We start from the raw sequence: 22,052 nt of genomic DNA, 5'->3' as shown, positions 1-22,052 counted from the left end.
CATAATGGATCGGCAAGTGGGGTTGGAAAAAAATGCCAGTGCCCCCACCCACAACGTAAGATGCTGTACCATATACTGTACAGGCAGTCCCCGGTTTACAACGGGGGTTCCGTTTTTACGCCGCGTCGTAAACCGAAAATCATTGTAAACTGAAAAATTGTTGAAAATCATCAAAAATCCTAAGAAAACCTTACTTTTAATGCTTTGGGTGTATTGAAAATGATGTAAACTGCATTTTTATTGAGTTTTTCATCGAAAAACCTCCAAATTTTTATTATTCTGCCGTTTTGAAGCCATATTTCTTCCGTCTGATCGGACAACGCGTCGTAAGCTGGACTCGTCATAAACCGGGGACTGTCTGTACTGTATTGGTTTATGAAAGGAAGGTGTAGTATTGGAGTGAGTTGGTTATGTTCAGAAAGATAGTTTCAGTATATACTCTGCAGCTCATCAAAGCTCAGTGTGCACTGATCATAACTTACTGCAGTGTGTAATCACAGAGAGCTTTTAATCTGTAGGATGTGATATTACCCTATATACATTAAAAATTTGGCATTGAATAGCATTTCCATAAATGTGTTGGGAAGTGGATTTAGTGCACATAGCTTGAATTACTCTACAGAATTGTATATGCTTTTTTGTCCACCAGTGTTGGTTTTCATCCCAAATGCAATACAGGGTATTTCATTTTTGTCCATTGAGCAGTTTTGTTGTGGAATGTAGCTTTTTGGAAACTGTATTTGCAAGGTATATTTGAATTTTATATCAGCGTTAGAGTAGCATGAAAAAAAATTAACCAAACCGTTTATAGGTAGAATTACAGTACAATGACACCAAGAACTGGCTGAACAGGTTTGAAATAAAACTGGTTTCATATAATCTGTAAACTGAGGGTGGAAAGCTATATTATATGAAGGAATCAAGAATGTAAGGCTTATATTAATATTAGTACACAGCATACAAGACTCTAAACCTTGCTGTGCTTGTTTTTATTCCATATTTTTATATATATACAGTGTATAAATTAGATATATATAAAATGTTACATGATACAGATAAGAATTTTCTAATCATCAGCAACCTTAGTAGTTGATGGTCACTACTGGTATTACTGAATAGCGAGGAAAATGTATCTAAAGAGGAGGCACTTTGATCTCTACAGTAAAGACAATTACCTGACCTTAGTCTTGCTCTTAAAAGAAAGCTCCATGTCACCGGGGTGCTGTGGTTTGTCATTCCTAATGGTGCTGTGGTAATTTTTGGCTAAACCCTTTGAATCTGTGATATGTATAGAAAATTTGGTATGAGCAGTACCTTTTTATGTTCACATATTAGTATATTATTATAGAGAGAGAGAGAACCACTAATATATTATGAGAGAGAACCAAGTCATGGATGATGCTGTAACTAGGTTAGGGAAGGTTATGATACGTCATTAGAGCTGATATTATTGTCCCATTTTATGTAAACTTAGTTGCAGGATTTTTAGGAGTAGTTGCTGGAATTTTTTTAGAAAGTTAATTGTCATTTAATTCTATTGTGCTGTTGTGGGACCATTGATATTTACTGATGATAGAATTTGTTAAGTCATTTTACTACCTGTTTGATTTTGCATTTTCCCAATGGTTCCTCGTGCATTTATAACACATTAGTGTACTTGGGTTTATTTTGTATTATAGCACTGTATTTGGAATTATTTATGCCATTTTTTTTTTCCAGTGTCAGGAATATGTGTCAGGTACTGCTACCAGGAAGCCATGAATTCTTCATGAGGTCCCCCGCTTCATGACTGTCTGACCACTGTTACTAAGAAGATACAGTATTCTGTAAGGATGTCAATGGCATTCTAGGCCATGTTTGGAAATAGCCACTTCCTTTTTCATAGCAATGGTAATTATGAACCCCACATGTTCAATGCTTGGGAATTCAGCCAGTGAAAAAAATTAATCATAGACTACAGAATTGAGTTTAGTAAAATTCCCATGCTAAAGAAACATTTATTAGAGATTAACAACTAAAACTTGGTCATGTTTAAGGTGTTATTGTGTTTTGCTTTGTTCTTCACTCGGTAACATCAGAAATCGTACTGTGCTGTATTCTCTTCCTATACTAATGCTTGCTTTTTTGGGGTCTGGTTGTTGAACACAACCACAGTGAAGAAGACCAATGTGAATCATTTACATAAACAAAATATGTACAGTATTGTGCATGTAAGTTGATGGAAGACAAAAATACAAAAGTACTGTATTTTATGAATGCAAACTTTTCTTTTTCTGCAGGATCTTGTATACCCAGTTAAGGCTAACAACAGAATAGTACGTAGCTGTAAAGAGGGGAATTGGTTTCATCAGCAAGAAGATTTGCCCCAACTATTGGGAACCCCATCTCTTTCACCTCTTGTGAAACCTTGAACATTGTGGTGCAGAGATCTTCAATAACCAAAGGGATGGAGGTAGGATATAACTTCTAAGGTACATAACTAGATGGAAAAGTGAGTACAGGAGGAGGATATGCTGAGCAAATGTAAGTTTTTGTCTTGATTAAATAAAAGCAAAGTTTTTTTGTGACAAAGTTAATTTTAAGTTTTTGTCTTGATTAAATAAAATTATAAGTTTTTTTAGGAACATGACAAACCCTGTTAATTTTACCTTTACAACTGAAAGTTCCATTCTGTTTATCACGGGTTGGCAGGACCTGTAACTCGTTGAGGTATAAGATTCATGCTTGGAATAATTTCTGTATAGTGAGTCCAATTGCTGTTAGCCAGTTTGTGTCAGTAGTGTGATTTAAGTTCTCATTGCATGATGATTCAAAACCAAGACCACTCGCTAAAGGATGCCAAAATAGGTGCTAGCTCTTTAGGTCCACAAGCTATATTAGGTTAATCCTGTGCGAGTAGTAGTATTTCACACCACCGTTAAAAGCTTGCTGTCTGATTTGTGTACAGAACTGATATTAGTTTTCAAAATTGCTGTTGACCTCTAGATACCATATAGTAGAAAGTTGGTAAACTTTTCATAATTGGCCCTTTGGGATGCTGTGATATATTGCATCCCAATATTTTAGTTGGACCATATTTACTGAAGTTCATGTTAGAAGCCCAGGAACACACTTTTTTTTTTTTTTTTTCATGCAGACATTATCAGGCATGCACTGTATATACAGTGCTTGCATCTAAGTCATGTAAGTTGTGTAATGAGGTTAAGCAAGGTATTAGTTATTACCGTTCAGAAGCTGCCATTGTAAGTCCATGTATAGCAACATATTAGTTACTTCCAACTTGGAAGTATTTGACCAGATCTTCCTCTTGTTGAGGATTATCTGAAAGATCATCAAATGAACAATCCACTTTGCTTTAGCCAATAATACATCTGTTATCACGACAGCTTCCTGTAGTATGGATAGTAGTTAAGATTATTATACAATGCCACCAAAGAAATGTATAATTTTTAGTGGCTGGAGGTGCTTTAGAAACCCCTCAAAATTGTCTTGAAAACCTAGTTGTTCAGCAAGTAAGGTTGCCATTTGTTATATATTATGAAACATACAAATGTTAAATTATGCTGGGTCCCTAGGCATGTAGGCACTGAAGAAAATGAAGATGCTTATGAGCAGCCAAAGTTGCAGTTTGTATAACTAGATTAAATATACCTGTTCCTGTTAGCTGATGCAAAGGTCATCCCAACCTAACCCCCTCCCCTCTTTCACGATATTACTGTACTCATACAGCTGGCAGCACTGTCCTTATCTTTCCACATCTGGGTAGATAGTGGGTGGCGGGAAGCTTGCTTCCCTCGTCATGAAGAGGAACTTTCAAAAGTATGTTGATAGAACAGTTGTACAAAAATAAGTATCAATTTACAAGTTCTAGAGCCTCCTTTAGTTATTGAATGAACGACCTTTCAATGTCATCAGTGTCATACCCAAGCAGCAACTGATATCATCGGAGGGTGTGGTATGATAATGTCATGCATTATCTATGGTGCCAGGGGAAGGGGGTGTGGCCGAGTGAGATTCGTAAAATGCGTTGACTACAATATTTAACTTGGTTTCTAATAGTTGTGTAAATCCGATTTCTTCACTTTCACATCTGCATGCTTTGGTCTTGAGATAGGGCATTAAACTGTGGAAGCTTGCTTAGCAAGCTGTTGGCATTTTTCCATGTTGCATAATGTGTTTTGAATAAAATAGTGACAGCTTTTAACAGTGTTATTTTTTTACAGATAAGTCTTTGAAGGAAAAGTGGCTATAACTAGTTATTGACAGCCTGTTAGTTTGCTGGATTGGACTACTCGGTCATTATCTTCAGGAGAGAATTTTTGTCATCATCTGTACCTACCCAGTGGTCATCATCTCTTCACTGCACCCTCTACTATGAGACTTTCATGTTGCCCTTCGTACAGGTTACATATCCACCCAATGACAGCTTCTGGAAGTTTTAAAATTGAAAGAGGTTATAAATTACAAAGTTAGTATGGTATTGTTAACAGCAGGGAAAGCATCACTGCTTCCTTTGATTTAATGTAGTGGTCTTTTTCTTGTCACGATTTGTGATCCAACATTTATAATCATATTCAGTATTGAGGGAAGTGTAAGCTGCGAATATGTCGTCTTGACACAGCGTGATATTTATTACTGATTATTCTGTCAAATCAGTTTCCCAAATTTTAATAAGTCTTATCAGGACAATTTTGTGTATATTTGAAATATTTTTCCTTAGGTATCAAGTGAATAGGTGAACTTCATAAGCAGAATGGTTTTAAATTTATATGTACCTACTATATTTGGCCACTCTGTCCTCCTCCTCCTTCCCAAATTATCTAAAAGATACATTTTTTCCTCCTTCCCAAATTATCTAAAGGATACTTTTTTTTTTTTTTTATTCCTTCTCTTCATACTGCCTGTCTAATGCAGTTTTGTGCCTTTTTGGCATATACTTTTCATCTTTTATACTTAATACCTATGTTTTCTCATTCTCTGTAGTCATAATCATCATTGCCTCAAATGGTGTTTAACCAAGAGGACTTCTGAGATTCTGCCACTTATGTCTTTCTTGGACTCCACTTTTAAATCATCATTTGCATGCTCACTGATTTTTGTTTCTTTCTGCTGCACTGACATTCGTGATATAGCCAAAACCACCATTATCCTTACTTGCTTCTAGCGTCCTGCCTTCTTGCTTGACAGCTGCCAGAGCATGAAGGTTGTAAACTTCTAACTTTACCTCAGTAATTCTGTTAGTCATGCAGTGTTTCTCTTGCTCTCTCTCTCTCTTACAGTACTGAGAATCATAGTTTTCAGTTTAACAGCACTGAGGATCGATCATAGTTTTCAGTTTTAACAAGGTGACTATTGAAACATTTCTTCTGTGCTATATTAGGCTTTTTGTCCGAAATATTTAGGATACCTAGGTTTTGTTTTGCATGGCTACATGTGCTTGACATAGCATCACTTCTGTACAAATATTGTATTTGGCTTAAAAACACTTTCTTGTTCCAGGGATTTGAAGTGTACAGTTTAAAAACTCAAAATTTAGCCATCCGGACTTTGTAAATGGGTACTATAACATTTTTTGTAAATTACTGGTATTTTTGCTACAATTAAGGAATCCCACTCTTGGGGTTTATATTAGCTAACTTTTTCCAGGAACTGCGTATGTTTGAATCTCATCCAAGAGGGTTTCATTATTGGTGTTACATTTTCTCACAAGGTTTTGTAATATTACACTGACAAGTAAAGGGTAGTATTTCAGAGTAGTAAGGAAATTGTCTAATGCAGTAGCATATGTAAAAAAGGTATCCACCATTTTAAAAGTTTAATTAGCTCTTCACAAATATCATGTGCTGTGTGTATGAAAGAGAAAACATTTGTAAATGCTTACTGAAAATTTTTCAGAAGTTTGCCAATAAAAAACTAATTTTTAAAGTAGTAGTATTTTTGTAAAATGTAAACAAATTACAATTTATTGTAAAAAAAATACTGACAAATTACAAGTTATTGTAAAAAAAATACTGAAGACTTTAGTGTCCTCCCAGAAAAGGGGCTGACCTTATGGGAAGAAGAACTGGCACCAATGAGCCTTCCTAACTGCCCCACTGCACATTTAGGAGTTAACTCTGGAACAAGAAATATTTCATGTATAACCTTCCTCAAAGTAACTAGTATGAAAGGTTACTGCTGTTTGGTTACTGGGAGCATTTAGTCACCTAATCAACTTCCAGCTGACTGAAATTCACTGAGAATAAGTAGCTAAACCAACTAGAGTAATGGAAGACTGCTGGTGGAAGTCATCTTACTTCACTGAACTAATTCTGAAAGAGGTCATGTCACAGCCCAAAGACATCTTTGAACACACGAACTATGAAAAATTGACATTGCAACTTATCCAGCAGTAAAATTTCACCCTTGAGCTATCATAACAGTAGTACCTGTGGCATTATGGCTGATGAGGCTAGTGGATTCCCAATTTTTAAACTAACAATGACCCTAGACCATCTTTTGCACTTTATACCCTCCTAGAACTTAGTCACTGGCTCCTTGGCAGCGGTCAACTTCAATGTAGTGAGTTCTCTAAAAGTATCCTACGTTCCATACTGCTTTCCCCTTGAGTAACTATGAAATGAGGTACTTATGTAAACAGATCACAAAAATACCAGTGTATATATAATTAAAACTACTAAGAAAAGCAAACTTTCCAAGCTGACATCTCTCTAATTTGCCACCAAAACAAATAGCTGTCCAAGCTGACACATCCCTTCAATTTGCCCCCAAACAAACAGCTGACCACTGCACAATTAAATGTAATAACTGGGTATACAACAGGGCTTTATGTGATTTTTCTAAGTACTAACTGGCAAGAAATGTGTATATCAAGGTATCAAAAAACAACATACAGTTGCTTAAAAATAAAAGTATGTGAAGTACTAAGTAAATTAAAAAATGAAATATTACTTGGGGTTAGGAAAGATTACATGACTCAAGTTTTTAAGTAGACACTTGAATACAGTAATGTCATTGATTTGAAGCAAGGAGTTAAAAAGATAGGCAGCTAGTAAACATTAAAACAAAATTCTAAACCCCTGAAAGTGAATTAAAATGTCATTAAATTTTCTGATCTTTTCAGTTTAATGCATTTCAAGTTGCACCGTGGGCAGAAGTCCTTATTTCAAGTATGGGTTATTACAAGACAAAGTTTCTAAAAAGCAGTAAAACCAAATATACATCCAAGAGATTCCATTTAGTCAATGCTTCATGTACGAGCAAAAGACTTCGGAGAAGGGTATGACATCAATGCAGGATACTACCCAGACACCCCTAGCTTCACCCCAGCTAATAAGGTGGCCGATTGGACTGTCACATTCCCCTACATAGACAAATTAGCACAGACAGTATATCAACCAAGATAAGGCTCTGGAAGACATGTCTTTGGTACCAAGATTATGTAATGTACCACAAAAATGCAGTCAGATACCTGTACTTCTCTTAGAGGGTAATTACCTCACCTTTGTATTAATTTGAACCAACTACAGTATACATAATACAGTTATTTCTTGCATATTTTGAAGAGCAAAAGATTGAAAGATTATGACTTGCTAACATGGCATATTGGCTTTCTTGAATCCAGTTATTCCTAATGAGGCTTTACAACCTGACAAAATGATGTCTGCATTATTAGATATTCCAAAGGCTTTACAACCCGACAAAATGATGTCTGCATTATTAGATATTCCGAACACCTTCAGACAGAGAGCTTAAGGACCCAAATAATGTATTACATAAGTTAACAGCCTACAAAAATTCATTTCCTCAAATGTCTGTGAATCTTTATGCTAAAAATAATGTACTCGAGTACAGCATGGTAACTAATAATTCAGCTATACATACAAACTGATTAACATTAACTATTTCAACTTTGGAGATACAATTTACTTTCAACCTGTTCACCACAAGGAGACATCTTCAGCCTGTTCCTTTACACCAGGCTCGTGGAAAATCTAGCATCTCAGTTTCTTAAAAGAAGCTGTGTTAAAAATGCAAAAAGTCACGACTCTGACTGTGTCAGTCAACGATAAAAAAGGAGACTCGGTCAAACCACCAAGCAACATTCGATTAATGGGACCTTCATACAATGAGTAGAAGGCAATACCTAAGAAAGTAACATTTAAGTTCCAATTCAACAGCTAATGGGAAAATCAATAAGACTAAGCCACTGAAATGACCAAGCAAAAAAACAAGGAAGCCACCAATCACATAAAGCAACCTTACAGCAATTATAACCAGTTTAAAACCAACATCTCTGAAAAAAAATCAAAAACAAAAGACAATCGCTAAGTACCAGAAACATACTGCTTGTGTTATAGGGATACTAACGTCACCTGCTCTAGCTTACAAATCTTGCATATGAAATATAGCAGTCATGAGAAAATTGCTGAAAAATTACATGAGCTCATCACTGAATAACCTTGAAGTATGCTCCTAAACACACATAAGAAATACACATCACAGACTGGGAATAGTTGGTCTGCAATACCTGGCCAACCTGCCGAGAAGCCTTTTGACACTATAAATACTTCCAGCCCCTTGAAAAAACTCCTCATAACAAGCCAACTACAGCAGACTCATCCAGCAAGGATAAGAATTTCCTCTAACAGATACAAGGACCAGTGCAAGAAGTTATTAACAGGATATTAATAAGCAACAACTAACACCACAGGTGGATCCACTCTTCTGAACAACAGTCAAGTAACCAATAATCTGAGTTTTTGTTTTCTTCCACAAATATCAGGGTACAGTACTGTCAAACTGTTCCCCCTTTCTTCCAACAGCAATTGCCAAGGCAACTAAGGTAACACTTATCAACAAGCTGTGAGACACAAATCCATACTGATTTTAATGTGCCAATTTAAGTCATCACAGAACCTAACCTATAAGACAACAACAATAAACAAGTAACTTGGGGGATATTGCCAAAGCAACACATGTTCACTACTGATGTCCTCTTCCCTCTAGAGGCATTCCCACTGATAAAAATAGAAGCAGACACCATAGTAGTTCTTCCATTCTGCATTTGTTTAATGACGACTTTCTAATTTCTGTCAAAGGATAACCAGAATCTTCTTTTATGCACATCTAGACTGACAAATAAATGCCCTCTACTCAAACATATTCACACATAATGGTTTACCTTTGTACTAGTTTGACAAATCCTTCCAGTTGTTAAAGAGAACTGTGATGACGTGAGTGTGAAGGATACACTCACACAAACGCATGATGGTCTACCTTTGTAACAAATTTGACTGGAATTACTTAACCATGGAGAAAAGTTGTAATTTCACATTGAACATGAGTGACACACTGACAGACAGAAAACTCTGTTGGTAGGAGACAAACAAAATAAAATGTATTGCACAGACAATTAACTGGAAAGGTAAAATATAACTCCAATCCCAGACAAAAAAATCAGAAAAAAAAAAAAAAAACGGTAAAAAAATAAAAGGGTTGGCATCAAATTTTTAACCTTCATTATTGCACTATGGAAAGACTACTTTATCATACACAAGAAGCAAGCACAACCTTATGGTTAAAACCATATAATTCAAGTGGCATACACTGAACAAATCATACAGCACAAAAGATAGCAGTCCACGTCATCCTCAACAGACACAAGTGATACTGTCCCCTTATCTTTTCACCCAGTTAGACAACCAATGACTGGCATGAACTAGTGCTTGCAGACAAAGAAAAAAAATCTGTAGCCATGATCAGGACTAATCTTCATTTCCTGTCAATGACGTTATTACCTGACCCAAGATTCTGAGAAGCTTTACCTCATATAATTTATATGAAGTAATAACTTGAATTTATTTCTATCTATAATTCCAGACCCACTCAGAATCTTAGCCAAGACTCATAGCTATATAACTTCTCAACAAATAGTAGGACATCATTAAATAAAAAGGATTTTGACAAAGGAAAATCTATTTCTAGGGGCCCGTGTCACCCGGGTGAAATAGTCCATTCAGCACTTATTTCTAGGTAATTCCGTTGCTAGATACCAGAGAAAGCTAAATGAAATGCTGGAGTTACTACCCCAGAAGCTCCACTAGATGGAGTCATGGAAAAGGGTGAACTACAAAAACACGGAACCTTATCCTATAGAGATTCCCAATGTCAAAAGTCCCAACGAGAGAGGTGCGATACAAGCCCATGCACTAATGGACTGTATACAAGGCAACACTAGTCTGCATTCCAGGTTAGCACCCACCTCACTAGAATGAAGTTTATCAAGGGAGGAGAGAATGAAAAAACAGGGTGGGTTAGTATCGGGCCCCTCTCCAGAAATAGATTTTTCCTTTGTCAAAATCCTTTTTCAGTCCCGTGTCACCCGGTGAAATAGTAACAGAGAAATAAACATCATTCTTATGCTATTAAAGACTTAAATAGAAACGTTGAAAACTAGGAGAATTCTACCCTGAACATAAGTAAGGTCCTCTAAGTTCATGTAATGAAAATAATGTAAGTGGTCACCGTCTAAGATCACGAGCTTAGAATAGCACCTGAATAGGCTTGTATTAAGAAAATACTTCCTGCCTAATAGCAGACCCAATGACAAAAATTGGTTAGTAAACCCTAACATAATCCTTGTCATCAGAAACTCAAAATGTCCATAAGAAACAGAAGAAAAATCTTCATATCTGAGCATATCAGGGAGCAAGAACCTCAGTTAACAATACCCCCTTGCTCTTATAACAACCAAAAAATTAGATGAACAAACACAATGGCAAATCTCATAACTGTATTTACATTACGCAATCTAAGTACTGTTAGATGCATAGAAAACAAAGGAAAAAAGGGAACTTTGCAGCCTTTTGTTTATAAAAATTTCATGAACAGAGACAGATTAGAAAATGAAGGATAATGGAAGCAGAAACAATTCAAATAAATGAAGCAATGATGCTCCCACTTACGATTCATAATTTTAACACAGTTCCTCAAAGTGCAAACCAAGAAAGTTAACCATGAAATCAGAAAGAACAATTGAACGGGTGAGATAAACAACTTCTGACAGTAAACTATGAGACTGACTACCAAAAGGAAAGGTTCCACAGAAATATAAACAAAAAACCATCATTAGGACTTGGCAATGGAGCATTCAGTACTTTAAGTGATGTTCGTAAAGAAAGTTGAAGGAAAATCCTTCAGCTTTAAAAAAAAAATGTTTAAGAAAGCACACACAACAGATAAAATGTACACGAGATTTATGACTCTCAGTACTGTACAAACTAAAAACTTCAAAAGAAAGAGAATAAAATCTAATGTGAATTCAGAAACACAGCAATTTAAATCCTTTCATACTGTAGAAAAATAAATCAAGACAACATTTAGGATAACATACACGGGACTATTCAGCAGATAAAACCTATTCATATATGGAACATGCCCGAATGGGCAACTGACTTGAAATTCAAGCTTCCAAAGAATATGGTGTGTTCAACAGGAAAAAACAAGAGGAAGTAAATGGAAATACAGAGAGATACCACTTATTAAAAAAGAAAAAATGAATTAATAAACAGATAAAAATGTATTAAAATGCAAGAAGAATAGTATTAGGGTAGTAATGCACTGCATTTTTGCTTGAACTTCCGAAGTTCCAACAACACGACATCCTTTGGGACTTCTGGAACAGAGAAGTTCGACAGCGAGGCACATTTACTGCATAATGTATTGGTGCTCTGATCAGTGAATCTGGTTGCTCTCAGCAGATATAGGGGTCAGGGATCAATTGTGAATGTGAAAGGTCTCTGTTGAAATACAACTTATGAAAAAGTTACAAACAAGCTCCATCTTGATGGTCCGAGTCATAACAATTTGAAACAGAAACCTCCACCACTCTCTAAAGAGATAAATCTCTGGCAGAAGCAGACATCCACACCAGAGAACAGTATTCCAGTAAAGGAAATACAAATGACCTAAAATAGATAGTACTGATTTTATCACTTATAAATACAGTATATGAGGCCTTAAAACATTAGATGTTTCTGAAAAGTTGCACTTAGTTAAAGCTTCAGGGTCATTCAGCAAAAACTGGAGTTCATTCGACAACACCACCATTCCCTGATCTGGTCCACAAGGGCAACTTCATTTCTCAAAAGTAATTCTACACCCACAAGTGTTGCATCATAGGCATACTGAACAATCTTGTTTTTCCAGGCCAACAACGATATCACTTGTATACACTAAAAATAACAGTGGACCAAGAACACTGCCTTGTAGAACTCCCAAACATTAGGTTTTGGTTCACTAAAGATCCCGTCCACAGCAACTTGCTGCTGCCTACCTGTAAAGAAATCTTGAAGTATTCCTAAAACATATCCACCCACTCCAAGACTCTGAAGTTTATAAATAAGTGCCTTGTAATTTACTAAATCAAAAGCAGCACTAAAATGTATTTGAATAACTCTGCACTTAAAACCCTTGACAAGGTTTCCTTGCAAATGGCATGCCAAGTCTAAAAGAGCATCACAGGTGCCTAACTGCTTACTGTATGCATACTGACTATCAACTAACAATCCTTTAGATTCCACATACTCATAATCGCTTAAAAATAAGTTATTCAGCAACTTTAGAGAGCACAGGGAGAATAGAGATTGGCCTGAAGTTACTGCTGTCTGCAGACATGCGACTCTTTGGAACAGGCAATGTATTACTAAGTTTGAGCTCATCCACAAAGATACATCGACATCAAAATTTATAGAGCTAGTAAACTTGGGAGACAATACACTAAAAAATTTTTTAATACCAAAGGGAAGAAACCATCAAGATCTTCTCCACCCAGCAATCCAGATTATCCACAATTTTCTTAATGTCCCTACAGTGAAATGCAAATTTTTTAGGAATAAGTTCAAGACAAATATCAGGGCGAGAGCGAGAGACACCCTCAGCTGATTGCTTAGCTTCAAAAGCTCGATGAAGCAGTTCAGCCTTTTCCCTAGGGCCGGGAACCAACCTACCACCATGTATTAGTAGTGGTGGAATGGAAGACAAGCCTGACTCAAAGATTGATGGTGCCAATTTGGTCCACCACAGATGAGGCCGAGTAATAGATGTACAAAGGCAAGAACAAAAATTCTTTAAAGATGGAAGAAATAAATCCTTTTATGAAACATTCCAATCAAACATGACAAGATAATTCTGAACTAATCTAGAAACAGTATGTAACTTAGCCTTCAAACCTGCCATAAAAAATTAAGTTGTGCAGAGAAAAAGGAACAAGAAATTAATTAAAAACTGAGGATAACGAGTTTGTATAAGACACTTCACTTGCAGAAATGGCGAGTTTAAAAAAATTAAGACTCAAAAAATATTTCCACAGCAATATCCTAAGTTCATTTTATTCATACCTGAGATTTTCAAGCCCTATTACACCTACCACAAGTAATGCAGTAAAATATAAACAACTGATTAGAATAAACTCAACATAACCATACGACACTTAACAATACTACACCCAGCAAACAGCACAGAAAAATGAATTTTCAAATAATAACCTTCACACAAAATAATCCTGCTAAGCTTACAGGGTTCTGGTGTAAATGCACTTCTCAACATTGAAACAACCGAATCTTTCATATCATCTGGTTTTAAAGAATCAAGTACCTGTCAATCTCAATACAATGAGTACTCTGTATACCAAAAATGAAGAATCACAAGAACATCCAAGATGCTGAAATTCAATTAGGCTATTTGCAAGAGCTGAGTTTAAATGACAAAATTCTTCAGATAAACTAACAATGTGAAGAACTGACCATGTACTGACAAAGGGAAAACAAGACCTGTTCACAGCCTACTACAGTTTATGGCGTGCACAAAATTTTCTTTATGCCACTTCCTTACACAGCACATTTCCATTTATAATGACACTGAAGAATTACCTGGGCACCAGCTCCATATGAATCTACTCTCATAATTATCCGCCCTTTGCTTTTTATCTTGTAATATATAATTTGCTGGAAATAACCGTACATGTATACTCAGTTCAGGAAAACGTGAGGTTGCTGCACCAATTCTAACTGAAATGATGCAACCATTAGCATATTGCCTTATCTTCTTTCAGTTAGACATACCAAGAAACATTTCATGATGGAAACCTCAGACATATATAGGGATACTGTTCCCCTTTCTAGGAACTTAAATGAGCCCATTATAAAAAATGTACTCAAAATTCTTCCAAACCCATTTGTGGGACAAGTTACAATCATAAACTAAAATGGGCCTAGAGTTAATGACATTGCAATTCACGTCCTAATGCTTTCCAATGTTTTTTTCAGTTATTACAGAACTACAAAAAAGAAATGACCTGTATTGCATTCCTCTATTTTTACTCTCAAAGCAATGTGGACGATTCATGTTCAATTCTCATGCTTCCTAAAGATTCCACCTTCAAACATAATACACTCAGCATCTAGATTATAGACAGCCTCAACAAAACCTCTGTATTATACACAACACTTCCCTTTTACTAATCTCAGTCATAACATTGATAAGAAACTAATTTGAACACCACAAGTTCAAGGAGATTATGCATTGCAGTACTAAAGATTATCTTTGATCAATTAAAGTTTAAGCAATCCAAATCCATTAATTTCACTATCAGTCATAATTGTACCAAGACACTTTGATTATGTTAACTAAATGAATATGGAAAAAATTTTACTTTTGGTCAAGTTACAAATGAATCTTATTTTCTCAAGTTACTCTGTGTTCAAGATTACCTTTTGTTCTTTGACATTTCACACATCCTCAAGAATCTCAGTTCAGTTATGTAAAATAAATTCTACCAATAAGCAAAAAATTCAACAGCAGTTATTTCCACAGACTAGAGTTATGGTTTTCGCTACACATTTTTTGTGAATTTCAGTCACCTGCAAATTGTCCGAGTGAAAAAATGCTTCCAGTAACCAAAGAGCAGTCAACTAACATACTAATCCCTCCAAGATGAGAAAAAGGTGCCACATTCTTGTCCTGGGTATTACGCTGGCTGGAATTACGACTCCTATAAGGCCTCTGATAGCAGGTTAGCTAGGGTGAAGACTGTAGCACCAATGCAGTTCCATAAGGCCAGCCCCTTGGGTGGTGACGCTTGGCCTTTAATATTCTTTCCAATTACAAATGAGCTACACCTAGAAGAAAAATTTATGTTTAGATTTTAAATTCAAAATAACAGCACTGCAAAAGATTGCAAGAATTTCATTTTGATATAAGCCTGGGACCATGCTGAACTCTGCACAAGTTATGGTTAAGAATGTGAAAAATTCCACCCATTTAAAACAATGAAATAATCAAATATTCTTTTACAGTTAACCTGTCTATTACATTAATTACATTTTTGTAGACAAACATCATTACTAACTTATACACTTTGCCATTTTCTGTTCCTTTTCAAGCTCTCTTTTAATATTCTTACATACCTACACTCCTTATATTAAGTATTCAAGGAGTTAAGTATTCTGCTAACTTAAATCCTTTCCTTCACTCCTAAAAAGGTAATCTACAGTTTACATAACTGCTTTCTACTCAAAATAATATAACAATTCATCTAACCACTGTGATTTAAATATAACCTCATGTGTCAGCTCCAGCCACCTTTTAATTTTCATCCAACCCTCTGATCTCTTCCTACCTAGTTGTCCAACTTCTCTGCCTTTACCCTGCTCCAATTTTCACGTTTAGTGATATAAACTATACACAAGATATAACACATCACTGCAAAACACCTACTGTACACTGAAGTGAAACTCAAGTGTGCTCAACAAGCAAATAGCACCTGCCCACCTAATATTAACTTACAATGTTCCTACAATTAAACATTTTGATTTATATATCATAATCTAAAAAAATAAGTCTCTTCACTCTATCAACCTCCTTAATAAAAAAAAATTAATACACTTTTAACATTACACCAAAAATTACACCTCCATGTATCTGTCCTGCTTCCAAGACTTTAGTTGCTCTTTAAAGCTCATTCCAAAAAAACCATTCCCCTCGCCCTGCAACAATTATCATTCTTTATATCTCTGACAAGGTCTACTGACAAGTGTTAGAATTTCTCTCCTGCTTTTGTTTTCCCTGACCCTTACAGCATTCCCTAATTTATGAGGCCAGGCTAAGACATCTTACCTCTAGGCTCGTGTAAGATCATGAGAAAAAAGTACCATAAAAATAATTTTATAAATATCTGCTCTGGAATGTTACCTAACCAAATTTCAATTTTTCTTCTGGTTCTTCTTTAGAAATAAACTTTTATATCACAAATTGAAGTCATTCTTTATCCTTAACTGTTACGTATTACTCTCTTCACTTATCTATGTTACATATTACTCTCTTCACTTATCTATGCTAATATAGTGAAGAACCTTTCCTAACTCATATCCAGAAGATTAGTCTCCCTTCAAGCTACATAATACAAGCTGCAGACATGCCTAAACTTTGTCAAAAAAATTTTCACATAAAGCATAGACATTTAACCTTCAACATAAACAAGATTTCTTTAACAACAAGAAAAAACTGTAGTCATTACATGACTTGAGATTCTTTTGATATGTTGTACTATACTGCAGGAGTGGCCAAATTCAATTGATTATAAAAGGATTTTAACTGTAATATCTTATAGGAAATTTCCCATGCAATCTAGAAACTTTTAACAAAGCTTTGCTGCTGACTAGACAATCTTGTAAAAGTTTAAGTAAAAGAGAAATCTGGTGTGGTCAGCTTGGATACAGTACTATGAAAAGGGACCATCTTGGAAGTATATACTATATAAAAAATCAAGACAATGTCAATGATTTATATAAACCAATTACCAATGCAGATATTGTACTTTGAAACCAAGATTATGTTACTATCTGGAGGCAATTTGGAAACCACCTTTTCAAAATGAGGCTGAGGCAACATACTGGAGGTCTCATTACTCGAGATGGAACATTAAAGAATTTAAAATTTCATTACATCACAGTCTTTGGACTAAATTACCAATAGAAACACCTACCAACATTGTTTTACCATATACCGACAACTTTCCTAAGATAACAAAATGGATATAATGTGTATTTTTCTTAGTCCACCCCAAGAACACAGAAACAAGCAGCTTGGTTTTCACCCCCTCAGTTCAGAAGTGGGGTGCATTATATTTGGAGTCTGTTCCTGATACATGTTACAAATGCATCCAATTATTATGTTTTCCCAAGGTCATACAACTCTGTTCTTTACAGATGAAAGAAACAATCCTAAGAGAAAATTACCTTTGGCCACAAGAAAAAAGATACGACCAGTAGTCAACATGCCCTTACCCATGTTTGACAAAATACAATGACAGTTTCACTTGAAAGAATTCAAACTGAAACAGTTTAGTTCATGAACAAAAATGAAAAGTAACAAATATATAATGAAAAGTGCTAAACATGGTACCGGTAGGATGAAGACCAGTATAAAAATGTATCCACCTACTACTAGCTAGCCCAAGGAAGGTGATCCCTCCTCTTGACTATCTAAACCTTTGCTACTTTTTAACCAAGTAAATCTACATACAGCTTGCATATTATGTGATAGGTTTGTTTCTCTGAATTTATAAATTTGGTCATTGTTGCAGTGCAGTATACTGTATAAACACTACAAGCAGAACCAATATACTTGGTCTTAGCAAATGGAGTACAAATTGTTTTTAAAGTCTTAACAAATGGAGTAGCAATTGTTTTAAAAAAATGCTTGCCTTTAAAACTTGCTTATATTGAATCTAAATATAATTAAATTGCCTCAAAGTTCACACACACAAAAAATTACTTTCTTCCTTACTTTTCTCTGTTAAATGGCTCATTTATGCAATTGAAAAATTCTTTAAAAAACAAAATTGTTAAAAAATTTATGTTCTTTACATTAAAATAAGTTTTTTAACAAAATGTAAAATAAGTTTTTTAACAATCAAATGTGCTCTGCCTGTTAACACTACTATAGAAAACAATGAAACACTTGAATATGAAATACAATATACCACGAAGGATTTTTTCAAATAAATATTTTAAACAAGCCTATTTTGGAGGCGAGCAACATAGAACTAAAGACCCCAGTGTTTAATGTACCCGGTGAAACCAGATTTCTTAATTATTGATGTCTTGTTCTATGTTTAACATACTCTTCAATGTTTCTTGCTGAAAGGCTGCTGCACACACTAAACTAATACATAAGGTTTTAAGCAAAGTTGACACCCAGTCAATATAGTCTCTAATGGATGACTGCTGCCTTACAATGAAAAGATACACATTTTTGTTGCTCTGATATGCATTTGATTAAATAAAATCCTACTAATCTATAGTTTAAAAATGTATATACAAAGAAATGGACAAACCTAGTAAATATGTTAAGGACCTAGGTTTTCTCGTATGTAAATTACGTACTTCCTTGAAAACATTTACACACCACTAAAAGCATGAATACCCAGATGGACAAACATTCTCAAGAGTGTCTTATACACTTGATGTTGGAGATTTACTTCGCAAAGAGTCAAAAAACAGGTCAGACAGCTATGAACATGAGTGAAGGTAAATAGAATGTTAAGCTGTACTGTGAATCTCAGCAATAATGGCTTGAATATGTAGTCTGAACAGACTCGAAAAAATGACAATCTCTATATGCTTGACCTTTAATAAAAATATTTCTTGCTACTAGCATTCCCTGTACCTCTACCCTTATAATAGGCAACAACGATAAAAAAATGCAAATTTAAATCTATTTACATGAACTCAAAAAACCAGGAACTTTCAATAAGTCGCGATAAAAATTCCTTATACACCCTAAATAGGCTTCTAAATAGATTTAAGTCTATGATAGTCTCCAAAACGACATAACCATTCCTACCTAAACAGAAATCTTTCTATATGTACACCATATATTTAAAATATTTTCCAAAAGCACAACATTTAAATCCAAACAATCCACAAAAAGGATTAAACCCCTGGCATCTGTACTTCTTACAAAACTAATAAAATACGGCATCTGGCGTATTTCCCATGTAGGCTATACTCTCACAAAAAAATCAGTCTTGTGTTTCACATCAATGTCTAGTATTTTACTTTCATCCGGTTCCTTGCAGTTGAACAGACTTGGCAAACCATAAACTGCGACTTGATTAAAAACTTTGACGAGAAAGACATTAACGGTAATCAACCTAATCAGAATACGTGCTTGACCTTGTTAAAGAAAGGAATGGAGTCATTCTGGCATTACAGACAGACACTACATGCCTAAACTAATAACTAGAATTAATACAAACATTATTATCAAGTCTTCCTTCCATGTTCCTGGGAGATTTGAATGTCATGGCTGGAGTCTTCAGTCAAATTGGATGCCAATAACCTAAAAACGAATAATTATATTCTTTAGCATCGCCATTAGAAAGAAATGTTTAAAAATCACTTGATATGTAAAATCCTAAAATTTATTATTTTTTTGAAAAATTTACCTCAATTTTGATTAAGTTTATGCACATAAATATTTAGTCATTGCCATTCAGTAATAAGAAGATACATTATGAAAAACACTGTCTAGAAATTCAAACAAGTAAGGCAAGAATTACAATTGTTCTTGAAATGTGGATAAAATTAATATGTACCTGTAGATGATCCTGAAAAAATTCCTTTAAGGGAATTTTGTCCTATACTAAACAACAAATGCCGACTGAAATCAAAACAGTCATATAAAAACATTTTGTTTTCAGTATAGACATGCATTCTCTCTATATTCATTGCCTAGGAATATTTAATCTCTTTTATTTTTGATAAAACTTTGCAGTTTCTTTATTCTAAATGTTGAAATATGGTTATCTAAAATATTTCCAAACCTGCAATCTTCCAGCTATAGCTGAAGACCATTTTTCATTCTAGAACACAAAAGGTTATACTGACAAATACACCACTTTTGGCAAACTTAACATGAACCAAAACAATTAACAGAAAACATTATAAATAACTATAAAACCTGCGTTGATGATAACACAATTCAGTGACTGGGGACATTAAAATTGAAGGAAAATCATGTAAGGACTCCCAGTTCATTTAAAATAAGAATACAAACACATCTTTATACAATTCTGCAGTTGAGGTACAACTCACAGTATGTGTTATGTGGAGCACTAGATGGGTCTAAAGTCTCCCTGAAGTAACATTTCTGCTCCCAGGCTATAATGTTTTCTACTTTTCAACTGGTTCGTTTAAGTGTCTTTGACACCTTTCCAGCGTCTTCCACACCTAGATGTTCAACATACTGGCGTTTGTCGTGCAACACTTTCCGACCTCTCATAAACAAATCCTTTGATCACCCTGTGAATTAAAACAAACTATTTAATTGTAAGGTTAGGCCTGAAAGAAAGATAAAATACAAAGGTCTAGCTTGCTGTCTGGTTAAACTATATTTCATAATAAGAGTTGCCTGGTTAAACTATCTTAGAATTCTGGAATTGCTGTTAGCCTTCTGACACCTGTTATCCAATCTCTGTGCAAGAAAGTTAAGGAGCTTCTGTTACATAAAGCACAGAATTTCTGCTGCAATATGGCCTTATTTTTATAATCAACATTTTTATATCTATACACATGGCAAGCCATGGCCAGGACAGCCACATGAAAATTTTTAAAAACAAGAAAATGGAATTGAAAAAAGAAAAAATGGAATTTATTAAAAACTGTATCCAACCTACATAGTGTATACAAGCTGGTGATATTTTCTATGCATATTCTAAAAAATGGCTACAGATGTGAAGAATCTAACAACTTTTAATTTAGTAACTAAAGGATAGTATCTAAGACATGATGCTGCTCAAATTGACCGTTATTAAGCGATACGCGAATTAGGAGGGTATCAAAATAAATAATTCTCTGCCAATTCAAAAAATGTACAGTAGGCCTGCCAACCTGCCAAGAACTAGGCATAAAAATTTTTAAATTTTTCCATAAAGTTAATAATCAAGTACATACAACAAATAATTCATTACGGAGACTCAAGCCCCAAATTCATTATAAACTGAAAGGGAATCAAACCACAAAAATTCGACGGTAATTCTATATATTAGCTCCGCGCCTGTTTTTATCTTTTCATCTAGTTTTTTCTACACTTTTAGGGGTTCTGATACTGGCGGTGCATCTGTTTATCATCAGCCAAATGGAATGTCCCTTCGCCGTGTTTAGTACTGGCACAGGGGGGGTTGGGTACCCATACGTTAACAAATTATTGCACTTGCCGGACGGGATATGAACCGTTTGAAACAGATGTGCCAGTGTTCTGTCTTGTTAAGATCGCGTATGGAAACCCTTTGTTGGATGGATTTCAGGGGTTTTTCTAGGTTAATTACACTCGAGCGCCACAAATTAAAGGTAAATTTAATTAGCAACCAAAAAACTGTAGAAAAAGTCAAGTTAGAAGGCAGTCGCCGACGTGGAGCTACTATATAGTTCTACCAATTCGACTTGCCTAGCATTTAACCTGCTAGGGATATTGGTCATACTTAGCCTACTATACACATGATGTTAAATTTTATAAGTTGCCAATATAAAATACCACGTAAAATAGGGGTGTTTACTGGTTACAATTCTGCCGTATTAGTTACGGAGGGGGCGGGGGGTTGGTACTGTCTTACCTTGTAAGTCTTAATTTGATATAGAGCTCTTTTCAAAAATGTAGGTTGCAATTTCATATCGTGTATTGGCAACTGATAAAATAATACCGACGTGACTTTAAATATAGGCGTATAGGCTACGACAGGAGCCGTTAATCAGGCCTACATACATATATACGAATATACCACAGATTATTCAATACCATAGTCGTTCCAGATTTTCTTTCCTGCAAAATAATAGCGACCAATTTCCGCATCGGGATAATGAGCTAAGCCGGTTTCCCTGCCAAACCTTGGAAAGCCGGCAATTTAAATTCCTGTAACGTTTAAATTAATAAAATATATACTCTCATATATTTTTAATAAAATATATACTCTCATATATTTTTATAACCTT

At 35.0% G+C, this 22,052-nt stretch overlaps 2 long non-coding RNA genes across 21 annotated transcripts in view; one reads left to right on the top strand and one right to left on the bottom strand.

Moving 5' to 3' along the window:
* The window catches only part of LOC136830167 (uncharacterized), a 51,242-nt gene extending 44,292 nt beyond the window's left edge, over positions 1 to 6,950 (top strand). For all 19 annotated transcript variants that reach the window (XR_010850573.1, XR_010850577.1, XR_010850583.1 and 16 more), the window contains 3 exons: positions 1,720 to 1,890; positions 2,280 to 2,452; positions 4,224 to 6,950. This is a non-coding gene — a long non-coding RNA (uncharacterized lncRNA). The remainder of the gene's footprint in view (positions 1 to 1,719; positions 1,891 to 2,279; positions 2,453 to 4,223) is intronic.
* Positions 6,951 to 15,049: 8,099 nt separating this feature from the next.
* On the bottom strand, positions 15,050 to 20,366 carry LOC136830165 (uncharacterized). 2 transcript variants are annotated; one of them, XR_010850567.1, is made up of 3 exons: positions 20,160 to 20,290; positions 19,322 to 19,404; positions 15,050 to 15,179 (listed from the first exon to the last, which is right to left on the bottom strand). It is a non-coding gene; the product is annotated as an uncharacterized lncRNA (long non-coding RNA). The 2 variants fall into 2 exon arrangements; XR_010850566.1 differs by lacking the exon at positions 15,050 to 15,179 and having other exon boundaries at positions 17,842 to 19,404; positions 20,160 to 20,366.
* Positions 20,367 to 22,052: the final 1,686 nt, after the last annotated feature.

The sequence above is a fragment of the Macrobrachium rosenbergii genome, chromosome 46 (genome assembly GCF_040412425.1).
Source record: "Macrobrachium rosenbergii isolate ZJJX-2024 chromosome 46, ASM4041242v1, whole genome shotgun sequence".
NCBI lineage: Eukaryota > Metazoa > Arthropoda > Malacostraca > Decapoda > Palaemonidae > Macrobrachium > Macrobrachium rosenbergii.
The sequence above is the reverse complement of the archived record's forward strand: the minus strand, read 5'-3'. Positions and strand labels throughout refer to the sequence as shown.